This window comes from Bos mutus, chromosome 26 (genome assembly GCF_027580195.1).
Source record: "Bos mutus isolate GX-2022 chromosome 26, NWIPB_WYAK_1.1, whole genome shotgun sequence".
Lineage (NCBI taxonomy): Eukaryota > Metazoa > Chordata > Mammalia > Artiodactyla > Bovidae > Bos > Bos mutus.
Window position 1 is genome coordinate 51051563 of NC_091642.1, and position 9669 is coordinate 51061231.

General features: G+C 37.4%; 1 pseudogene; it reads right to left on the reverse strand.

Annotated features, from left to right (window-relative positions):
- Nucleotides 1–950: 950 nt before the first annotated feature.
- Nucleotides 951–1886, reverse strand: LOC102269144 (olfactory receptor 8K3-like; annotated as a pseudogene).
- Between the last annotated feature and the right edge of the window lie 7783 nt (nucleotides 1887–9669).

Sequence of the window (9669 nt, forward strand, 5' to 3'; positions counted from 1 at the left end):
TTTTTTTTTTCTTTCTCTTAGGATTAAAAACAAAATGCTTAAGGTCAAAGAGGCCCTGTTTCATATGTCTAATATGGCCTGGACTACTGCACTAACTACATAATACCCCTCTTTCCCCTTGCTTTCTACATTCTAGCTACACTGGCCTTTCAATTTCTTCAATGTTCTGTGCCCCCTCTCACCTCAGGCCCTTTGCACAGTCTGCTCTCTAGGTGAAATGATTGTTTTGTGAATGTATTGTTTCCTCAGAGAGCTCCTGTCTAGATCAGTTTTATTTGCTGGATATTCTCACTGATCTCTCTTTCTTTCCTTCATAGCTACTTGTGAGGACCAGTATAGCATAATGGTTAAAAGCAGGGGCCAGGTTATCGAGGTTTGAATTCCAGCTCTATCATTTATTGACTGTGCAACATTGGACAAGTTACTTAACCTCTCTCTGACTCAGTTTCATTGTCTGCAAATATGTATAATAGTGGTGGGTATAGCAGAAAGTGAAGAAGAACTAAAGAGCCTCTTGATGAAAGTGAAAGAGGAGAGTGAAAAAGTTGGCTTAAAGCTTAACATTCAGAAAACGAAGATCATGGTATTTGGTCCCATCTCTTCATGGGAAATAGATGGGGAAACAGTGGAAACAATGTCAGACTTTATTTTTTGTGGCTCCAAAATCACTGCAGATGGTAACTGTAGCCATGAAATTACAAGATGCTTACTCCTTGGAAGGAAAGTTATGACCAACCTAGATAGCATATTGAAAAGCAGAGACATTCGTTTGCCAACAAAGGCCCGTCTAGTCAAGGCAATGGTTTTACCAGTGGTCAGGTATGGATGTGAGAGTTGGACTGTGAAGAAAGCTGAGCACTGAAGAATTGATGCTTTTGAAGTTCAAAAGTTTTATCCCTTTTAGAAACACACAGAGAGCAGTTTGAAGCCCATCACCTAAATTATAGGATTCATATTGTACAGAGCCTTAAGAGAAAAAAATTGCATAGCCTTTTCCACGTCCTTTGTAGGGCATGTTTTACATCTTTGTTCCTCAAAGTGTAGATCAAGGGATTTAGCATAGGGATAATGAGAGTGTAAAATACAGATGCCATTTTATCTGTCAAATGAATAGTTAGACTTTGGCTGCACGTACATAAATATTAAAGCCCCATAGAATACTGTGACCACTGTCAGATAAGACCCACAGGTAGAAAAACCCTTGTGCCTGCCTCCAGCAGAGCTCATCCTGAGAATGGATGCAAGGATAAGAAGGTAAGACACAAGAATTATCAGAAGAGAGAAAACCAAATTAAAACCTGCTTAGATAAGAATAATCAGTCCAATTTCATTTGCATTTGAGCAGAGCAAAGATAACAAGGGGAGACTGTCACAGTAGAAATGTCTGATGACATTATAGCCACAGAATGATCAGTCAAATATCTTTACAGCGATCAAAAGAGACTCAAATATTTTATAGAGATATGGCATTGCCACCAGCACCTGACATACCCTTTGCAACATGACCACTGGGTAAAGCAGAGGGTTACGGATGGCCACAGTGGTCATAAGACATTGCTGCCAGAATAAAAAGCTCACTAATAATAAACACAAGAAAGAAAGTGAGCTGTGTAGTGCAAAAAAATAGATTTTATTTTGATCTGCCACAAAATTTACTAACATTTTGGGGCCCACAGCTGTTGAATAACCAAGATCAGTGAAAGCCAGGTACCGGGTGTCTGCAACCTGGAATCCACCTTAGTGAGGATGACCATGCCCAAATTGCCCACCACAGACATCAAGTAGATGATGAGGAAGAGCCCAAACAATGGAGCCTGCAACTCAGGATGGTCTGTGATTCCCATCAGGATGAATTCACTCAGCACTGTTCCATTCTGTGTTTCCATCCAGGTTTATGGGGAAACCTATTCTGGGTAGACAGAGCAACAGAGTCAATAGATTTTGTGTAAAATATCCTCTAAGATGTGTTAGCATGCATAACTGGTAAGTAAGATAAATTTAAATTTCCAATTTAGAACATTTAAAATTAAATCCATCTGACACATATTAAAATATACATAAATAGAGACAGTAGGAGATATGGAGGTAGATCAGCTCTTCTCAATTAGAGTGATTTTACTCCCCCAAGAATATTTTTCCACTGTCTGGAGACATTTTGGCTGTCATAATTGAGAGTTGAAATGCTATTGGCTGCTAATGTTTATAGGTTAGTTAAAGTGCTCAATATCTTAACATATCAAATATGCAACCTGTAACAATATTGAGCCAGTAGTCACAATAGTATCGGGTTGACAAGCAATATTGTATAGGTATAGAAACATAGACAATTAGACAGACATATGTAAATATAGATAATAAAGCAAAACTGAGAAGTTAAACAATCATAAAACTTTAGGTATTTCAGTACTCTTCCTTAAAGTTTTATTTTTATTCTTTATAAGGCATAATCACATAATGGCATTTTAAAAATACATCAATACTAGGATATAGTTCAGTTCAGTTCAGTTGCTCAGTCTTGTCTGACTCTTTGCGACCCCATGGACTGCAGCACACCAGGCCTCCTTGTCCATCACCAACTCCCGGAGTTTACTCAAACTCATGCCCATTGAGTCGGTGATGCCATCCAACCATCTCATCCTCTGTTGTCCCCTTCTACTCCTGCCTTCAATATTTCCCAGCATCAGGGTCTTTTCATATGAGTCAGTTCTTTGCACCAGGTGATCAAAGTATTAGCATTTCAGCTTCAACACCAGTCCTTCCAATGAACATTCAGGACTGATTTCCTTTAGGATGGACTGGTTGATCTCCTTGCAGTCCAAGAGATTCTCTCAAGAGTCTTCTCCAACACCACAGTTCAAAGGCATTAATTCTTCAGTGCTCAGCTTTCTTTATAGTCCAACTCTCACATCCATACATGACTACTGAAAAAACCGTAAATTTTACTAGATAGACCTTTGTTGGCAAAGCAATTTCTCTGCTTTTTAATATGTCATCTAGGATATAATGCATATGCTAATGATACAATAAATTTTTAAACCACAATTCCCAAAATTCATATAACCCACTACTCAAAACATAGTCTATGAAAGATATTTTTTTCCTTCAGATGGTACTGATTAAAACTTAGCAGACCACTTGGCAGGTATGAATAAGAAATGCATAATGGACCACAGTGGGAATTAAATTTGTTTACATGGTGAATCATACCAGGACATGCATGACTATGTATCAAACATGTATGTCCATGTATAGGACATATATGTCTATAAATACAGTTTATGCAGTGCTTTCATTTATGGTGAGAAGAGGGCAGCAGAGGATGAGATGGCTAAAGAGCATCACCAACTCAATGAACATGAATTTGAGCAAACTCCAAGAGATAGTTAAGGATAAGGAAGCATGCTACCGGGGTCCAGCCCCGCCTGGATCCAGGGATTGCCTCCGGAGGACAGCATTGAGAAAGAGATAAGGAAAGAATTTTGCAGTTGAGAAAATAGAGGAGAGAAAAGAGGCTGATATTCTTTGGTTTATGCAGAAAGCCAATAAAGCCCCAGGAAGGGACTTGCTCTGTTCACATAGGCTGCAGGTGCTCTCTTGAATCGCGGAAGGTGCCCCACCTTAGGCACCTTCTCGAGTGGGTCTTAGAAGCCCAGGCAGGAAAGTGAATGCAGAGAGCCCCTGCACTCAAGGGGATCAGCCTGAAAAGGAAAAGGAAAGAGAAAGAATGACATGGGGAGACCAAGCTTCAGTGAGCAAGGCCCGCACTTTATTTTCCAAAGTAGTTTTTATACCTTAAGTTGTGCATAGAGGATAATTGGGGAAGGGGTAGAGTCATGCAAGGTTAGCAGTCTTTGATCCTTATTGAAGCCAGGCTTTCTTTCTGCAAACTTATCATATGCAAAAGTTTTAGGTGATTTACATCAACTTCTGGCCAGGAGGCCTGTTAACATTTTATGACCCTTTCTTCAGAAAACTTATTTTTCTCTAAAGGTGATTATTCTAAAGTCAGTCGCCATCCTCCGAAAGCATTAGATGAAGTTGCATTCCTATAGGGCAAAAGTGTGGTGGGCTATAACAAGAAAATAATTAACTCAAGGGTCCAAGGTTACAAACATTAAAGTTACTACTTACATTTCTATACACCAACTATATTAATTAATACACTCCCAGGGACACAGTAGGTAAGGGATATGGAAACTTGGCAGCAAGCATTAGCTCAACAAAGAAATCCTCTACTAGTTCTATTCTAACAATTTTAACTCTCTGAGAAGCTCTGCATTGTTAGAATATCTTAAGCTTTCTGTGTCTCTCATAGTTGGAAGGCTGTAAACAATCACATGTGTAGCTGCAGGAGTCCAAACAAACCTATCAGGCAAGCTAGAAAATCATTAGAGGGGTTTGAATTGAAACACTCCTGTTATGCCCAGGAGACTTATTAACTAGAGATTTTTTTTTTAATTTATTATTATTTTAAAATTTTATTTATTTATTTTTTAAATTTTATTTTGTTTTTAAACTTTACAATATTGTATTGGTTTGGCCAAATATCGAAATGAATCCACCACGGGTATACATGTGTTCCCCATCCTGAAACCTCCTCCCTTCTTCCTCCCCATACCATCCCTCTGGGTCATCCTAGTGCACCAGCCCTGAGCATCCAGTATCATGCATTGAACCTGGACTGGTGACTCGTTTCATACATGATAGTATACATGTTTGAATGCCATTCTCCCAAAAATTCCCACCCTCTCCCTCTCCCACAGAGTCCATAAGACTGTTCTATACATCAGTGTCTCTTTTGCTGTCTCGTATACAGGGTTATTGTTACCATCTTTCTAAATTCCATATGTATGCGTTAGTATACTGTATTGGTGTTTTTCTTTCTGGCTTACTTCACTCTGTATAATAGGCTCCAGTTTCATCCACCTCATTAGAACTGATTCAAATGTATTCTTTTTAATGGCTGAGTAATAATCCATTGTGTATATGTACCACAGATTTCTTATCCATTCATCTGCTGATGGACATCTAAGTTGCTTCCATGTCCTGGCTATTATAAACAGTGCTGTGATGAACATTGGGGTACACGTGCCTCTTTCCCTTCTGGTTTCCTCAGTGTGTATGCCCAGCAGTGGGATTGCTGGATCATAAGGCAGTTCTATTTCCAGTTTTTTAAGGAATCTCCACACTGTTCTCCATAGTGGCTGTACTAGTTTGCATTCCCACCAACAGTGTAAGAGGGTTCCCTTTTCTCCACACCCTCTCCAGCATTTATTGCTTGTAGACTTTTGGATTGTAGCCATTCTGATTGGCGTGAAATAGTACCTCATAGTGGTTTTGATTTGCATTTCTCTGATAATGAGTGATGTTGAGCATCTTTTAATGTGTTTGTTAGCTATCTGTATGTCTTCTTTGGAGAAATGTCTATTTAGTTCTTTGGCCCATTTTTTGATTGGGTCATTTAATTTTCTGGAATTGAGCTGTAGGAGTTGCTTGTATATTTTTGAGATTAGTTGTTTGTCAGTGGCTTCATTTGCTATCATTTTCTCACATTCTGAAGGCTGTCTTTTCACCTTCCTAATAGTTTCCTTTGTTGTGCAGAAGCTTTTAAGTTTAACTAGGTCCCATTTGTTTATTTTTGCTTTTATTCCCAGTATTCTGGGAGGTGAGTCATAGAGGATCCTGCTGTGATTTGTGTCAGAGAGTGTTTTGCCTATGTTCTCCTCTAGGAGTTTTATAGTTTCTGGTCTTACGTTTAGATCTTTAATCCATTTTGAGTTTATTTTTGTGTATGGTGTTAGAAAGTGTTCTAGTTTCATTCTTTTGCAAGTGGTTGACCAGTTTTCCCAGCACCACTTGTTAAAGAGATTGTCTTTAATCCATTGTATATTCTTATCTCCTTTGTCAAAGATAAGGTGTGCATAGGTGCGTGGATTTATCTCTGGGCTTTCTATTTTGTTCCATTGATCTATATTTCTGTCTTTGTGAGAGTACCATACTGTGTTGATGACTGTGGCTTTGTAGTAGAGCCTGAAGTCAGGTAGGTTGATTCCTCCAGTTCCATTCTTCTTTCCCAAGATAGCTTTGGCTATTTGAGGTTTTTTGTATTTCCGTACAAATTGTTAAATTATTTGTTCTAGCTCTGTGAAGAATACCGTTGGTAGCTTGATAGGGCTTGCATTGAATCTATAAATTGCTTTGGGTAGTATACTCATTTTCACTATATTGATTCTTCCAATCCATGAACATGGTATATTTCTCCACCTATTAGTGTCCTCTTTGATTTCTTTCACCGGTGTTTTATAGTTTTCTATATATAGGTCTTTAGTTTCTTTAGGTAGATATATTCCTAAGTATTTTATTCTTTCCGTTGCAAGGGTGAATGGAATTGTTTCCTTAATTTCTCTTTCTGTTTTCTCATTATTAGTGTATAGGAATGCAAGGGATTTCTGTGTGTTGATTTTATATCCTACAACTTTACTATAATCATTGATTAGTTCTAGTAATTTTCTAGTGGAGTCTTTAGGGTTTTCTATGTAGGGTCATGTCATCTGCAAATAGTGAGAGTTTTACATCTTCTTTTCCAATTTGGATTCCTTTTATTTCTTTTTCTGCTCTGATTGCTGTGGCCAAAACTTCCAAAACTATGTTGAATAGTAATGGTGAAAGTGGGCACCCTTGTCTTGTGCCTGATTTTAGAGGAAATACTTTCAATTTTTCACCATTGAGGATAATGTTTGCTGTGGGTTTGTCATAAAAAGCTTTTATTATGTTGAGGTATGTTCCTTCTATTCCTGCTTTCTGGAGAGTTTTTATCATAAATGGATGTTGAATTTTGTCAAAGGCTTTCTCTGCATCTATTGAGATAATCATATGGTTTTTATTTTTCAATTTGTTAATGTGGTGTATTACATTGATTGACTTGCGGATATTGAAGAATCCTTGCATCCCTGGGATAAAGCCCACTTGGTCATGGTGTACGATCTTTTTAATGTGTTGTTGGATTCTGATTGCTAGAATTTTGTTAAGGATTTTTGCATCTATATTCATCAGTGATATTGGCCTGTAGTTTTCTTTTTTTGTGGGATCTTTGTCAGGTTTTGGTATTAGGGTGATGGTGGCCTCATAGAATGAGTTTGGAAGTTTACCTTCCTCTGCAATTTTCTGGAAGAGTTTGAGCAGGATAGGTGTTAGCTCTTCTCTAAATTTTTGGTAGAATTCAGCTGTGAAGCCGTCTGGACCTGGGCTTTTGTTTGCTAAAAGATTTTTGATTACAGTTTCAATTTCCGTGCTTGTGATGGGTCTGTTAAGATTTTCTGTTTCTTCCCGGTTCAGTTTTGGAAAGTTGTACTTTTCTAAGAATTTGTCCATTTCTTCCACGTTGTCCATTTTATTGGCATATAATTGTTGATAGTAGTCTCTTATGATCCTTTGTATTTCTGTGTTGTCTGTTGTGATCTCTCCATTTTCATTTCTAATTTTATTGACTTGATTTTTCTCCCTTTGTTTCTTGATGGGTCTGGCTAATGGTTTGTCAATTTTATTTATCCTTTCAAAGAACCATCTTTTGGTTTTGTTGATTTTTGCTATGGTCTCTTTTGTTTCTTTTGCATTTATTTCTGCCCTAATTTTTAAGATTTCTTTCCTTCTACTAACCCTGGGATTCTTCATTTCTTCCTTTGCTAGTTGCTTCAGGTGTAGGGTTAGGTTATTTATTTGACTTTTTTCTTGTTTCTTGAGGTATGCCTGTATTGCTATGAACTTTCCCCTTAGGACTGCTTTTACAGTGTCCCACAGGTTTTGGGTTGTTGTGTTTTCCTTTTCATTCGTTTCTATGCATATTTTGATTTCTTTTTTGATTTCTTCTGTGATGTGTTGGTTATTCAGCAGCGTGTTGTTCAGCCTCCATATGTTGGAATTTTTAATAGTTTTTCTCCTGTAATCTTACTGCACTGTGGTCAGAAAAGATGCTTGGAATTATTTCAATTTTCTTGAATTTACCAAGGCTAGATTTATGGCCCAGGATGTGATCTATCCTGGAGAAGGTTCCATGTGTGCTTGAGAAAAAGGTGAAATTCATTGTTTTGGGATGAAATGTCCTATAGATATCAATTAGGTCTAACTGGTCTATTGTATGGTTTAAAGTTTGTGTTTCCTTGTTACTCTTCTGTTTAGTTGATCTATCCATAGTTGTGAGTGGGGTATTAAAGTCTCCCACTATTATTGTGTTATTGTTAATTTCTCCTTTCATACTTGTTAGCATTTGTCTTACATATTGCAGTGCTCCCGTGTTGGGTGCATATATATTTATAATTGTTATATCTTCTTCTTGGATTGATCCTTTGATCATTATGTAGTGACCGTCTTTGTCTCTTTTCACAGCCTTTGTTTTGAAGTCTATTTTATCTGATATGAGTATTGCTACTCCTGCTTTCTTTTGGTCCCTATTTGCATGGGAAAACTTTTTCCAGCCCTTCACTTTCAGTCTGTATGTGTCCCCTGTTTTGAGGTGGGTCTCTTGTAGACTACATATGTAGGGGTCTTGTTTTTGTATCCATTCAGCCAGTCTTTGTCTTTTGGTTGGGGCATTCAACCCATTTACGTTTAAGGTAATTACTGATAAGTATGATCCCGTTGCCATTTACTTTATTGTTTTGGGTTCAAATTTATACACCATTTTTGTGTTTCCTGTCTAGGGAATATCCTTTAGTATTTGTTGGAGAGCTGGTTTGATGGTGCTGAATTCTCTCAGCTTTTCTTGTCTGAAAAGCTTTTGATTTCTCCTTCATATTTGAATGAGATCCTTGCTGGGTACAATAATCTGGGCTGTAGGATATTTTTCATCACTTTAATTATGTCTTGTCATTCCCTCCTGGCTTGAAGAGTTTCTATTGAAAGATCAGCTGTTATCCTCATGGGAATTCCCCTGTGTGTTATTTGTTGTTTTTCTCTTGCTGCTTTTAATATTTGTTCTTTGTTTTTGATCTTTGTTAATTTGATTAATATATGTCTTGGGGTGTTTCACTTTGGGTTTATCCTGTTTGGGACTCTCTGGGTTTCTTGGACTTGAGTGATTATTACCTTCCCCATTTTAGGGAAGTTTTCAACTATTATCTCCTAAAGTATTTTCTCATGGTCTTTCTTTTTGTCTTCTTCTTCTGGGACCCCTGTGATTCGAATGTTGTAGCGTTTAATATTGTCCTGGAGGTCTCTGAGATTGTTCTCATTTCTTTTAATTCATTTTTCTTTTTTCCTCTCTGATTCATTTATTTCTACCATTCTATCTTCTAATTCACTAATCCTATCTTCTTCCTCTGTTATTCTAATATTTTTTGCCTCCAGAGTGTTTTTAATTTCATTTATTGCATTATTCATTATATATTGACTCTCTTTTATTTCTTCTAGGTCCTTGTTAAACCTTTTTTGCATCTTCTCAATCCTTGTCTCCAGGCTATTTATCTGTGATTCCATTTTAATTTCAAGATTTTGGATCAATTTCACTAGTATTATTTGGAATTCTTTATCAGGTAGATTCCCTATCTCTTCCTCTGTTGTTTGGTTTGGTGGGCATTTATCCTGTTCCTTTATCTGCTGGGTATTCCTCTGTCTCTTCATCTTGTTTAAATTGCTGAGTTTGGGGTGTCCTTTCTGTATTCTGGTAGTTTGTGG